At 35.2% G+C, this 15,221-nt stretch overlaps 1 long non-coding RNA gene across 1 annotated transcript in view; it reads right to left on the bottom strand.

Annotated features, from left to right (window-relative positions):
• Positions 1–465: 465 nt before the first annotated feature.
• LOC109613363 (uncharacterized) overlaps positions 466–15,221 on the bottom strand; it is a 29,251-nt gene continuing 14,495 nt past the window's right edge. The window contains exon 3 of the long non-coding RNA XR_009342924.1: positions 466–704. This is a non-coding gene — a long non-coding RNA (uncharacterized LOC109613363). The remainder of the gene's footprint in view (positions 705–15,221) is intronic.

Genomic DNA, 15,221 nt, shown 5'->3' with positions numbered 1-15,221 from the left:
AACTGGATACTACGTCAGATTAAACCATTCTATTATTTTCCTGATCGTTATATTTCTAATTGTTTCTTTTTACGCCGTTGAGTCTTAATATTTGTACTGCTTGACCAGATGTCTACAAAGTTCAACGGACGGAGAGTTAACCGTAGAGCAAATCGACCTTAACGGAAAATCTTTCTTAGGAAGACTGTGTAATATTGGAGATGTCTCTGTACAATCAATGTTGTAATATTAATATATTATATATTATATTAAATTACCTTCTAGATCCCATAAAGATGAATTTTGTTATTAATTTTCCCATTCTACCTACAGGTTGCAATGTTAATTCTTTGTACAATTCTAATAACCAATAGTGGCACAAGAACTAACATCCTTGAAAATGTGAAGGCATTAATGCTATACTCATTTTTATTTTATTTTGTTTTATTTTTATGCATGTGAGAAACGATTTCAATAAAAATATTAATTTCAGACACGTTTCTTCGAAAACATCCGCCTCAAACTTTTCAGCTTGAAATGATTGAAATGCTTTTGCCGACCACAGATTTTTGTGTTGGTCCAAATGTCACACAGTGTTAATATCCTATTCTGATTTAATTTCCATTCGTCAATATTCGTCCTTTTATTTCACATTAAAAATACATTTGTGTGCGTGAAATTGGGTTACGCATCGTTCGAATTGATGGCATTCCACACGTCTTGACCTGGAAAAAAGGAAGACAAAGGAAGTTGTGTGTGTGTGTTTCTCTCATTGCGTGAGTGGAAATCTAAGCAGACTACGATTGGTGATGAAGAAGAATATTTGAAGTGGAACTGTGTTGTCATGTCTGAGATTCTTAAGACATGCTGTGGCATTTCGCATAGCCAATGTCATATGTGACCATATATTGATTTGTAAATCATTGATAAAAAAACGAAGAATACAAAAAAAAAAACAAGTAAAAAACATTTAGTTCAGCCTGGCTGAACATTTAATACCCTCCAACATTGGGTAAAGAAAACATTTTTAAATAAACAGTATCTGAATTCAAATGAGTTCCGTGTGATTAATGCATTTAACCTTTTCAACAAAAAAAAACCATAAAGTCGGTGAGGCCGTTATTTCAATAGGGGGGGGCATACCAAAAAGGGAACCTCTATAGACAATTTTATACTTCAAGGATTGTCATCTAATCCAAATCATCTTAAATACCAAATTTGAAAAAATTCGTGGGTAAATGTGACTAGGATTGTTAAAATACCGAATATCGGTCGGTGTCGTTATATGTGCGCTATAGGAAAACATGGACATAAAATCATCCAAAGGTGCTTTTATATGGGGGCCATATCAAAACGTGGACCCATATATACTATGTTCTGCCACCGGAGACAAATCCGGAGGAAAAAATCATCAAAACACCGAATATTGGGAGGTACTTTTATATGGGTGTTATACTAAAACGTGGACCTTTATATAATAAGTTCCGCCACCAAAGCTAGAACCCATTACGAACTACAAATACCAAGTTTTATACAAATCCATTTGAAAATGTGGCAAACATTATCAAAATACCGAATATCGGGAGGTATCGTTATATGGCGGCTATAACCAATATATCTCATTATCAATACCAACCATCCTAGACACAATACAAAATGTTCTGCCACATGTTGAAGTTCAACGTGTTTCGTGATTTCAACTGACAGGCGGACAGACATACAGACGGACATCGTTAAATCGACTAAGAATTTTATACCGATAATGAATACAGGGTTGCCCATATTCGACGGACCTTTGGGCCCTTTGGGCCCATTCCAATCGACGACGCTTGTCCGCAGGCAACATTCTTTGCGTCAATTGAATTTTGTACGGGAACAAATGCAAATCAATGCGAATAATCCGTTGTAAAGTGGACCGAGCCATGCCCAACTGCTGAGAACGGCGTTTTTGGGATGTTCGTGGGGACCTCTCAACACTGGCTCGTACGGCAGCGATATTCTCGGCCGATCGCCTTGGTCGACTTTTATATGGCCTCTTCGGATTAGAAAGAGCCTTACCAGTCGAAAATTTTTCGTATAAACGCTTAATGGTGTTCTTAGAAGGCGCACTTTTCACATTTTTTAATGTTTTAAAAGCACGTTAAGTTTTCACAATTGACTTCTTGTAAATTTCAGCTATTTCAGAGCGCTCGCGTGGCGTGTATTGGTTCATGGTAAAAATCTGCTTGGACTGACGCTTCAAACGCGGTATATCATTAAGCAATGTGACATCTCTGTCAAAAGTTATGGCGTTGCCAGATGGGTCCGCCGAATATGGGCAACCCTGTATATATACATTATGGATTTTGCAAACGGAATGATCAAGTTAATATACCCTCACAATAATAATGAAAAACAAATAAAAAAGCTATATGTTCGGCCGGGCCGAATTTTGAATACCCTCCACCATTTGGAACGATTTTGTCAATTTTCAAAAAAATAAAATCCGTTAAAAATTCTGTTAAAATCTTAAAAATGCCGAATGTAGCCGTTATATTAGGGTCTACACGACGACATGGCCTTGTATATGCAAGTTTTGTCAAAAGGTATTACGAACTTCAAATACCAAATTTGAAACTATTCCAGTGAATATGTCGCTAAAATCATCAAAATACCGAACATCGAGAGGTGCGGTTATATGGGGGTTAAACGGCGGCGTGGACCTGCACGAACAATTTTCTTTCATAGGCTCTAGTATCCATTATGAACTACAAATATCAAACTTGAAACCTTTCCGGTGAATAATATCGCTTAAATCACTAAAATACCGGAAATACGGAGGAACCATTGTATAGGGGCTATACCAAAACGTGGACCTACATAGATACTTTTTCAATACCAAAATTCCTTCAGACGTAAAAAATGTATATTTCGAGGTGTTACATGACAAACTTAATATACCCTCCATACTATGGTGGAGGGCATAAAAAAATATCGACTCTTCGTCAGATACAACTGCAATAATAAGAGTTGTAAATTGATAATATATTTTATATTTAAAAGACATCTGTAGAAATAGCAACAACCTTCTAGGTACTAACTATGGTAATTTCTATACCTCATTTTCACTCACGTATTTCTTCTTCTGGTAAATGTAACTCAACATACTGTCTCTATCAGAAAAAGTAAACAGGCAACATAACTACTAACATTATAAATCTTAACCCTCCCCCATTTTGTAAATACCAATCTAATGGCTTTTCTGGTCACCTGAAACATTCATATTTCACTTAGCCAAGTGACCCATACGCTAGAGCTCACACAACATTAGCTGGTTAATTGTAAAATAGGGAGGCGGCGGCTATGACAACATTATGCATTGGATGCTTATAACCCACCAATGGCCAACCAGCTTTACTAATGGAAAAATAAAACCTTGAGAGTATTCCAATTAAATTCAAATATATGTAAATATTGTTTCAAGCACATTTGCATAATGGGTTACCAGGAACAGAAACACCACAACGAAACAAAGTTCGCTGTTTTTCTAAAAAATAACAGAAAAAAAAAAATGTTGCAACATGTAACTCTCTCTCTCTCTCTCTCTCTGTCTGCAGAAGGAAGATAATGAGAACAATTTTTTTCCTTTTTCTGTTTCTGGTTGTCCTACTTTGGGAATTGTTCGCTTAGTTTCAGTCGATAAGGGGAAAAATTTAACATTAATTAAATATCCACCTTTTTATTACCTCCATTCTTTGGGGTATTTTCCGTCAGGATCAACAGGTCTTTAAAAAAGGTCAAGTAAGTGACCTTTTCAGAGAAATCGGATAGAGTGCTGCGAATGCACAAAATAATAAACATTATCAAGTTTCATTTTTTTTCTATTTTTGCTAAATTTTATATTCTTTCGTGGGAAATATTACCCCCCACAAAGCATTCTTGGTTTTATAGGAAGAAAAAAAAAAAACAAAACGAACAATGGGAAATGTAACTGGCTCTCTCATAAAGTAGAAATAGTTGTACGCGAAAGTTGTTGCAAAGAAATTAAACTTTTATAGGTTATGTTGAAAAAATAAACTTATTTTCTGCATATCCTTGGAAGTAATTCCTTGAAACCAATTCGAAGTCCATATCGTTAGTTTTGTTTCACGCTGAGTTTAGAACTAGTAAAATATATGTTCAATTTGGCTAATTTTAAAAACCTTGTCCACGTCAGTTCGATTGTCAACATAAGCGGATGTATAATACGTTTTTTATACTGAAAACACAAAATGTCTATAAACTGTAATTAAATACAAATGTGATACACTAAAGACTCAGCAATAAAATTATATGTTTAATGAGTGATTCCCAGAAACATTTCCAGGCCATACAGAGTGAGATGAAAAAACTGCAACCAACTTCAGACTGCTATCATTTCAAAGCCACCCGTCCGACAGCAGCTAAAAATATTCCAGTGACTGCTCATTATATTACTTACAAGCGTACAAAAGCATTTTGATGAGAATTTTCCAGAAAAAAGTTATTCGTTATGGAATTCAAGCGTGGTAGTGTGATTTCTTTATACTTGGCTGGAAATCCACAAGTAGCTTTCGTTAGAGCACTCCAGCATTTAAATGTGAATAAATCTAAAATTGATGCTATTTCCGATATTTTTTGGTTTCATTCAATAAAATTTTGAAAAAAAAAATGTAAAACTCATGGCGTTTGACTTTGTTGCAGTTTTTTTATCTCACCAATAAACATTCAATATTTTGCAGTATAAAATACAAATCTTTTATCAATGATAGTAGTATCTGATATAGTTCAAAATTGGATAATCGTATTATTCATATAAGACTTAGTTACGGTGAGAAAATTGACAATATTGGTCCACCCTTTTCTGGTAACCCTTTAACCTCGACATATGGTCAAAACATTGAATAATATTACCTGTGGTTAAAAATAAGAGAATTCGTTGCTCTTTTTCTAGTACCATATCCAAATCCTAATCTGAACCGATATAGATAAAACGTGGCAGAGGTATTTCCGAGTTCTGTAAGACATCTGGTACCAAATATCATTGTTGTCGAATGCATATTACGAATGTGAGGGCCTTAATCACCAAATCGGATGAAACATATATGTGGGAGCTATAGCTTTATCTGAAACGATTTTCTTCGAATTCAATGTCCTTGCTTCTAGACTGAATTCGGTCGGATGTACCAAAATTCCAGACATTTGACTGATATTGGCTATTTGGTGCACAAAATCGCTTGAACTAAGTGGGAGCTACATCCAAATCTGAACCGATCTTGACAAGATTTGATACATTTATTTCAGGGCTGTATCTGATAGCTGGTACCAAAGATCATTGTTGTGGAATGCATATTACGCTTGTGAGGGAATTTAAACCCCAAATCGGATAAAACTTACATATGGAGCTATAGCTATATCTGCACCGATTTACACCAAATTTGAAGTACTGGTTAAAAGGATGAATTCAGTCGTAGTAACCAAATTTCAGACCAGGCTGATATCAGTCATTTGGTGCACAAGAAAACTGATATCGGAAAAAGATATATATGGGATCTATATCCTAATCTGAACCGATCTCGACAACATTTGACATAGTTTTTTCGAGCAGTATCTGATGTCCAGTACCAAATATCATTCTTCTGGAGTGCATATTACGCATGTGAGTCACTTTTAACCCCAAATCGGATGAAACATATATATGGGAGCTATAGCTATATCTGAACCGAATTGATTTACTTGCTTCTAGACTGAACTCGGGGGAATTTGCCAACATACAGACCATTTGGACTTATATTAGCCATTTGGTGCACAATTAACCCGAAAACGGTGGAAGATATGTCGGAGCTATATCTAAATCTGATCCGATTATCACCAATTTCAATAGGGTTCGTCCTTGCGCCGAACAAATATTATTTGCAGAATTTCATCTCAATCAGATAGTAAATGCGACCTGCATTTTGTTCACAAGTATACATGGACGGACGGACTGAAACATGGTGTATTCTTTGCAGCGAACGTTTCAAAATTCAATTCGAAATTTGTTGGTGAAATGTTTCCTTTGGTTAGGTTACACGAATTATATATACTTTAACGAGTATAGCTTTGGCTGTGCAGGACGTAGCGCGAGACCAAATGTTTTCAATATCCACCTTTTGAATCTATGTGAACAAAAACTCATTTAAAATTGCCCGATAACGTAAAGACCACTCCTTGCTCGTTTTCGAAAAAACATATCAAATTATGCCTATGGACCAAAATCTGCACCAGTGACTCGTTTGTTGGAAATTTCCGGTGAAACAACGTTAGTCTTTGCGGTTTTCGTTAGCATTTAGTTTGGAGACATTTCTTTATTTATTTAATAAAAAAGTATATTTTGTTTAATAAAAAAAGTATATTATTTAATAAAAAAAGTATATTGACACGCTTTCAACCACCTTTGAACACATAATTTTTTATAAATGCTGTACTGCCGACCAACAAAATAATTGGATGTGATCCCATCAATTGGTTTCAAATAATAAAATTGTTCAAATTTTGATCCAAATTCAAGTTGACTTTCGATGCAAATTCTTTGTGCCAAAATGTTTAAATGAAACAAATCTCTATCTTTTGTTTTGACATTCACATCCATGACAACTAATGGCTTACTTGGCTTGGCATTGAAATGCAAAGTATTTTGAGAAGGCTGACAATTTAAGGCCGAATGCCATTACAAACAATTTAACAACTATAACAAAAAGCGACATGCACACAGAAGGCAAATTGTTGATCCTACTTGGGGTGGTAGGAACGAACGAAACATTCTTGCATTAGAAACAAAAGGATAGCAACTACATTTAGAATTTGAGTATTTGGTTTGGTAAATTGATTTGGTCTTTGAAAATTACTTAGTTGGTCGGTTTTGAAAAAAATACATAAAATTGCTTCCTTATTCGGCAAATGTCAGAATATTTTAAGAAACTTATAATTAAGTCGCTTACAGTGGTTTTCATCTATTTTAATCAAAGAGTAAAGAGAATGACTAAGGGACCAATGACCTTCGCAACAGCTAAAGCTAGAACCCTAAAATTTAGCATGACAGTGAGACCAAGCTGAAATGTTGTAAATTAAAGGGCGCCAGACGAAAAAAACCAGAAAGGGTACGACACTGTTTTTGTGACTATCAAGAAATATTGTATGAGCGAGACCCCTCGTGTGTGGCCGATAGAGAGTTATTTTTGAATATAAATACGACAAGATTGCAAAAAGTACTAAAACATACCAAATGACAAAACAAATTTTAATACTTAGTTAAGAGTAAAAGCTAAACTCTTAAAATATTGTTATTAAGAAAATTTGTAGGAGCTAAGACGTTGCGAATTTGTTAGCGGGTGACTCTAGGTGTAGAGTGATAAAATAAGGCGGTTTTTTTTAAAAAAAACTCGTATTTAAATGGTACAAAGACTTCAAATATTTGCAGTTATTGGTCCAGTACTTTGAAATTTTGCATTTGTATTTGTTGAATTTACTGTAGGACAAACTTAGTACATTATAAAAATAAAGCTTTATAAAGAAGCAGCTAAGTAAAAAGCTGCTAAGTTCGACAGGGCCGAATTCTTAATACCCTCCACCATTTTGAAGGAACTTGAAAAATGTCCAAAAATATTCCGTCGAAAAATACAACTCAAAGAAAAACCGTCATATGGGGGCTATACGAAGACGCGGTCCTGCATATACAATTATTTGTCATAGGCTGTCGTACCCATTACGAACATTAAATACAAAATTGGAAACAATTTCGGTAAAAAATGTCTCTAGTATCTCTACTCTCTACTAAAAAATTCCGATAATATCATTAAAATACCAAATATAGGGGGTGGCGTTACATTTGGGCTATATGACGACACGTACATAGGCAATTTTTTGTCATAGGTTGTAATACCCACTACGAGCTTCTAATAGGAAATTTGAGACAATTCTGGTGAATAATATCGCTAAAATCATCTAAATAGCGAATATCGGAAGTACCGTTGTATGTGTGCAGCGAACGAAAACAAAAGAAACGATTAACGTACCGCTCACACGAAGTCACAAACTTTTCAAATTTTTTCAATCGTTTTGTACTTCATACAAAACAAAACCACAAACCTTTCAATGCTAGAAATACACAAACAGTACGTTTGCTTTAATGTACTATGGCCGTGAGTTGCCAATCTGTTCTGTTTGCGAACAAACCGTCAGGAAACGTTTCCAAACGTTTGCTGAGCGAAATTATGACTGGTGTATTTAGAGTTGCCATTCTAACTGATATTTTTATATATTTTTCCGTTGTATGCTAGACATAATTATAAATTTTCTCTTGGTGAAAGATCGAAGTATTGTTATACGTTTTCCATATTCTATTTTAATCAAATTTATTTTTATACCCTCCACCATACATAGTATGGAGGGTATATTAAGTTCGTCATTCCGTTTGTAACTCTTGGAAATAATCATTTTAGACCCGTACTTTATCCCTTGGAAGAGAATCATCTATATGGGTCCACGATATCGTATAGCCCCCATATAACGGTACCCTCCGATATTCGGTATTTTGATGATTTTAGGTACAATACTCACCGAAATTGTTTGAGATGTCGTATTTGAAGTTCGTAATGGAAGCTACAGCCTGCGACAGAAAATTGTCTATGCAGGTCCAGGTCTTCGTATAGCTCCTATATAACGGTAAATCCCTATGTACGGTATTTTGATGATTTGGGCTACATTATTCACCGTTTATTTCAAGTTTCGAATATGGTAATTGCTTGTGACAAACAATGCCTATGTAGGTGCAAGTCGTACAGGCCCTAATATAACGGCTATATTCGGTATTTTTAAATTTTTTTGCAAATGTTATCTTTTTCGAAAATTTTCAAATTCGTTCTAAATGGTGGAGGGTATTCAAAGTACGGCACGGCCGAACTTACTGCTTTTTTACATGTTGAATTTTCAATGTTCACATTTGTTCACACTACTGAATCTACCTATATTTATCTAAGATGACAATTAGCAGTTGAAAATTTGTAAAATTTGTAATTTGTAAACGTTTGCAATGTGTATTGTACTGTTCTGTTTTCAATGTTGCGTCATCCAGCAGAGTACATTTCAGTTTTGTTTTTGTTTCCACTCACATACACAAACAGTACAAAACAAAAAACAAGTGCCGTTAGCTGAGTTTTGGATTTGTTTCGTTTCGTACTTCGCGAAAATACAGAACAAAACGATTGCAAACGTTTGCAATAGTTTATTTTCGTACACTGTATGTGTGGTATACGAACACGTGAACCTGAATAAGCAATTTTCTGTCTTAGTTTGTAGTATCCATTACAAGCTTCAAATACGAAGTTTGAAATACTTCCGGTAAATAATATCGTGTATGGGGCTGCGCGATATCGTGAACCTATATACAACTCAAAGAATATAGAAAATTTTCTAGCAGAGGGTAAAGTACTCAGAAGGAAATCCTATTCAGACAATTCCATCGAAATGCCGAATATCGGGGGGTTCGTTATATAGGGGCTATACGATATCGTGGACCGATATAGCCCATCCTATAACTTAAGCCGTCTGCAGATAAAAGACTGACTCGTTTTGACTCTAGCTTGATAACTAAAGACAGACGGACGGACAGGTCTAAATCGTCTTAGAATTTTACGTTGATCAAGAATATATATACTTTGTCAGGTATTTCGATGAAATTTTGCACAGGTTAAGTTCGTAAATGGGCCATGTCGATCCACGTTACCGCGACCTCACAATATTCGATATGTTGATGATTTTAGCGACGCTATAGACCGGAATCGTTTGAAACTCCGCATTTGAAGATCTTAATGGTTACTACAACCTATGACAAAAAAAAATATTTATGCAGGCCCACGTATTTGTATGGCCCATATATAACGGTAACTTCCAACGTTCCGTACTTTTATGATTTTAGAAACATTATAAGTCGGAATTGTTTCAAATTTTGTGTTTAAAGTTCGTAATGGGTACTACAGCCAATGCAAAAAATTACTTAGGCAGGTTCACGTATTCGTAAAGGGTGATTTTTTTGAGGTTAGGATTTTCATGCATTAGTATTTGACAGATCACGTGGGATTTCAGACATGGTGTCAAAGAGAAAGATGCTCAGTATGCTTTGACATTTCATCATGAATAGACTTACTAACGAGCAACGCTTGCAAATCATTGAATTTTATTACCAATATCAGTGTTCGGTTCGAAATGTGTTTCGCGCTTTATGTCCGATTTATGGTCAACATAATCGACCAAGTGAGCAAACAATTAATGCGATTGTGACCAAGTTTCGCACTCAGTTTACTTTATTGGACATTAAACCAACCACACGAATGCGTACAGTGCGTACAGAAGAGAATATTGCGTCTGTTTCTGAGAGTGTTGCTGAAGACCGTGAAATGTCGATTCGTCGCTGTTCGCAGCAGTTGGGTTTGTGTTATTCGACCACATGGAAGATTTTACGCAAAGATCTTGGTGTAAAACCGTATAAAATACAGCTCGTGCAAGAACTGAAGCCGAACGATCTGCCACAACGTCGAATTTTCAGTGAATGGGCCCTAGAAAAGTTGGCAGAAAATCCGCTTTTTTATCGACAAATTTTGTTCAGCGATGAGGCTCATTTCTGGTTGAATGGCTACGTAAATAAGCAAAATTGCCGCATTTGGAGTGAAGAGCAACCAGAAGCCGTTCAAGAACTGTCCATGCATCCCGAAAAATGCACTGTTTGGTGTGGTTTGTACGCTGGTGGAATCATTGGACCGTATTTTTTCAAAGATGCTGTTGGACGCAACGTTACGGTGAATGGCGATCGCTATCGTTCGATGCTAACAAACTTATTGTTGCCAAAAATGGAAGAACTGAACTTGGTTGACATGTGGTTGCAACAAGATGGCGCTACATGCCACACAGCTCGCGATTCTATGGCCATTTTGAGGGAAAACTTCGGAGAACAATTCATCTCAAGAAATGGGCCGGTAAGTTGGCCACCAAGATCATGCGATTTGACGCCTTTAGACTATTTTTTGTGGGGCTACGTCAAGTCTAAAGTCTACAGAAATAAGCCAGCAACTATTCCAGCTTTGGAAGACAACATTTCCGAAGAAATTCGGGCTATTCCGGCCGAAATGCTCGAAAAAGTTGCCCAAAATTGGACTTTCCGAATGGACCACCTAAGACGCAGCCGCGGTCAACATTTAAATGAAATTATCTTCAAAAAGTAAATGTCATGGACCAATCTAACGTTTCAAATAAAGAACCGATGAGATTTTGCAAATTTTATGCGTTTTTTTAAAAAAAAAAAAGTTATCAAGCTCTTAACAAATCACTCTTTATATCCCCCATATATAATGATATATCCCGATATTCGGTATTTTGATGATGTTAACGACATTTTTCGTTGAAATTGTAGTTGCTTTTTTTTGTGGTTGGTTAAAAACTTATTGAAGTGGTATCGTAGCAACTTAAAATTTTCCATAAAAAAAATAGGGTTAAATTCGTACTACTAGGATATCTCAAATATAGCATTGACCTGAAACGCGATGTGCTAATTTAGAACAAAATCCGACACTATCTAAACATTTTATGGGAATCATTATTATCTAAAAATACCGACTTAAGTAGGGAAGGTACAGAAAAGAGTGGGCTTATATTGTCAATTTTAGCATCTGACCTTAGTTTTATCTAAGAATTGCTTATAATAATTAGTTATAATATAATATTTCTAAACTCACAAACCAATATTTTACTTTATGTGGGCTCACACAACCACTCAAAGTGCGGTGATAGCATTAATAAACCTTCTACTACAAGGTGGGGTGTAACACGATTTCTCGTCCTATCCCCAAACGTTTTTTTGGTTAACCTTTAAAAAATCTCTACACATAAATTCCAATATATACCTATTCATGTTTCATAGCGACACATGTGTGAATATGTACAACAAGAAAGCCGGCAGACGGTGTATATATACATATGCTTTTAAAAATATCAATATCAAGCTTTCAATGTTTGCGTTAACAAGAAAACAAATTTTTAGGCACACCCACCCATGCCTCCCTCCATCCTCAGATGTTGGGGAAAAATACAATTATAAGTGTGAAGCTTTACGGACGTATAACAAGCATATATGTATATAGATAGGTATGTGTATTTCCATGTAAACAAACATAACCAAACACGTACATATTTACATTTGAAGGAACGAGGTTTTAAATAAATAAAATGCCGTAAAAGAAACAACCGACACATCCAACCATGGAGAGCGGCCTTATTCGCTTTTTGACTATTTGCCGTTCGTTGTAAGCGAAAAACAGGAGCAGTGGCGAAGGGAGTCTATCTCGACACACAACTTGATGGATGCTTTTCACATTTTTTTGAAATATCTACAAACGTTATGGTTATGAGAAAATAAAGTTGACTGGTAGAAGATTATGTCGTGATATCAATTCGTACGTATTCATTTTTTTCCAGAATCTGCCTTCTTTTTGGCGGAAAACATCAATCATTGCTTAAATGTCAGGAAGCGTGAATGAAAATAATTTTTATAAATAAACGGTAAGCCACTATAAGATTAACATCTGGTGTAAGTTTCCATTCAAATTGTACCAAATTGAAAGAAATACATTTTTTATATCGCAATTTGAATATTTGGGATACAAAGTCAGTGAGATCGAAAACAAATTGTTATTAATGAATGCAATAAATGTTGTACAGCGTTGTGATATGTCCTTTTCTACGTGTAGAAAAAGAAATAACCAAATAGGGTTATTATTTGCAAGAAAATATCGTTTTTTAGGCCCACCAAATTTGATGACCCTTTACGCACTACAGTTGATGGGAACGTACCTCCTGCATTACCATTACCAGTATTACAAAAATATTATAAAAACATACCAAGGGCTATGTAATTATTTCGTGACGGTTTGATAAGTACTTCTCATGTTAAATAAGGAGTAAAAGAAATAATCACTGCCCAGTGACAACCTCGGTCGGGCCGAACTTTTAATACCCTCCACCATATGGAAGGGGCTTTAAAAACTTAAAAATACATTTGTCGAAAAATATGGTTAAAACAAAAATCGTTATATGGGTGCTATACGAACCGGAAAACCTGCATAAGTTGCGCCGATTCCGAATTTGAAATACATTATACATTCGTTATATGGGTGCTAATTCTAATATTTCTAGTGACAAACAGTTAAAAAAGCACCTTTTTCGGCCAATATGGGAGGAATTTGAAAACCTAAAAAAAAATTTTCGAAAAATACGATTAAAAGAAAAATCGAACAGGAGAACCTGCATAAGTAATTTACTGTCGTTGGCTGTAGTACCGATTCCGAATTTCAAATACGAAATTTGAAATAATTCCGGTGAATAATGTCGCAAAATACCGAATATCGGGAAGTACCATTATGTGTGGGGTATACGAAGACGTGGGCCTGTATAGACGTGTATTCTGTTATAGGTTGTAGTATTCATTACAAACTTCAAATACCAAATTTGAAACAATCAGTGAATGTCGCTAAAATCATCAAAATACTGAATACCGAGAGGTACCGTTATATTTGGTTATATACCAAATATGAAACAATTCCGGTGAATAATGTCTCTAACATCACAAAAATACCGAATATTGGGAGGTACCGTTATATAGGGGCAATAAAAAGAAGTGGACCTGAAAAAATACTTATTTTTTTATATGTTGTAGTAACCATTTAGATCTTCCAAAATGAACTTCGAAACGATTCCGGCAATAATATCATCAAAATATTGAGAGGTACCGTTATATGGGGCTATACGAAAACGTGGACCGAAATGACACATTTTCGAACTTAACCTGCCGACTTACAAAATAAACATGTGTGCAAAATTTTAACCTTCAATCTCAATTTGTTCGAAATGTGGCGCGATTGCAACAGACAGACGGACATCGCTACATCGTCTTAGAATTTCACCCTAATGAAGAATATATATACTTTTTAGGGTCTGGCATGAGTATTTCGAAGAGTTACAAACGGAATTGCAAAGTTAATTGTATGGTGGAGGGCATAAAAATCTGGTCCGGTAGATAGCTATCCACACCTTTTGGTACGTGTCTGATATGAAATGAAGGAGTAGTCGTTATAAGCTAAATCTGGCATGAAATGGGGAATATTCGCCCACTCCTTTGGAATTTTCCCCATAAAGAGTCAACCGTTTCCATTATTGGCTGAGGTCATTTTTGGGTACTATTTAGCTTGTAATACCCTTCACCTTACCCTTCACCGTTTGTACTATCCCGAAATATTCTTCGTAGACACCATAAAGAATATATATTCATGATAATTCTAAGTCTGTCAGTTAAAATCACGATAACGTCCACATTATTTGGCGTAGAGCTTAAAAAGTTGGCAGAACAATTTATATTGTGTCTATGATGTCTATGAAGGATGTGCCATATAACGTATCTCCCGATATTCGATATTTTAATCATTTTTTTAATTGTTATTCGTTGGTCATAATGGGTTCTAGCTCCGGTAGCGAAACATTGTATGTATAGGTCGACGATTTTGTATAGCCCCCATGTAACGGTCCTATTGCGCACATATAACGATACCCCCGATACTCGGAATTTTGATAATCCTAGTCACTTCTTCATACGAAATTGTTTCAAATTTGGTATTTAAGAAGATTTGGTAGATGGAAATCCTTGAAGTATAAAATTGTCTATAGAGGTTCCCGTTTTGGTATGGCCCCCATATAACGGCCTCACCTACTTTATGGTTTTTTAAAAAGTTTGACATCATTATCTAAATAGATTTACTGGTATTTGTAGTTTAAAATGGAACACGTTTGAATTCAGATACTTTTATATAAAACTAATTTATTTACCCAAAGGGGGAGGTTACTAAAATATCGGCCTGGCCGAACTTAATGTTTTTACTTATTTTTCGACTTTTAGTTGCCAATGGAAATTTACAATCGTCTTATAATAGCAAATTGTCAAACAATTAGTCAATCATGATATAAAAATATTTCGTCTACGTAAAACATTTCTCATTTACATTGGTATAAAATTAATGTAATTTATTTTTTATAAAACTTTTATTTTAAGAATAACAATTAATTTTGTACGAAGCATGCCAAGTAATAATAACTTTTGTGATAAATCCGAAATAAGAATATTTAAATAAAAAGATTTTTTTATTTCGAATTAATTGATTTATGTGGGT

The sequence above is a fragment of the Musca domestica genome, unplaced genomic scaffold (genome assembly GCF_030504385.1).
Source record: "Musca domestica strain aabys unplaced genomic scaffold, Musca_domestica.polishedcontigs.V.1.1 4, whole genome shotgun sequence".
NCBI lineage: Eukaryota > Metazoa > Arthropoda > Insecta > Diptera > Muscidae > Musca > Musca domestica.
Note: the sequence above shows the minus strand (reverse complement) of the source record. Positions and strands in the feature narration are given on the sequence as shown.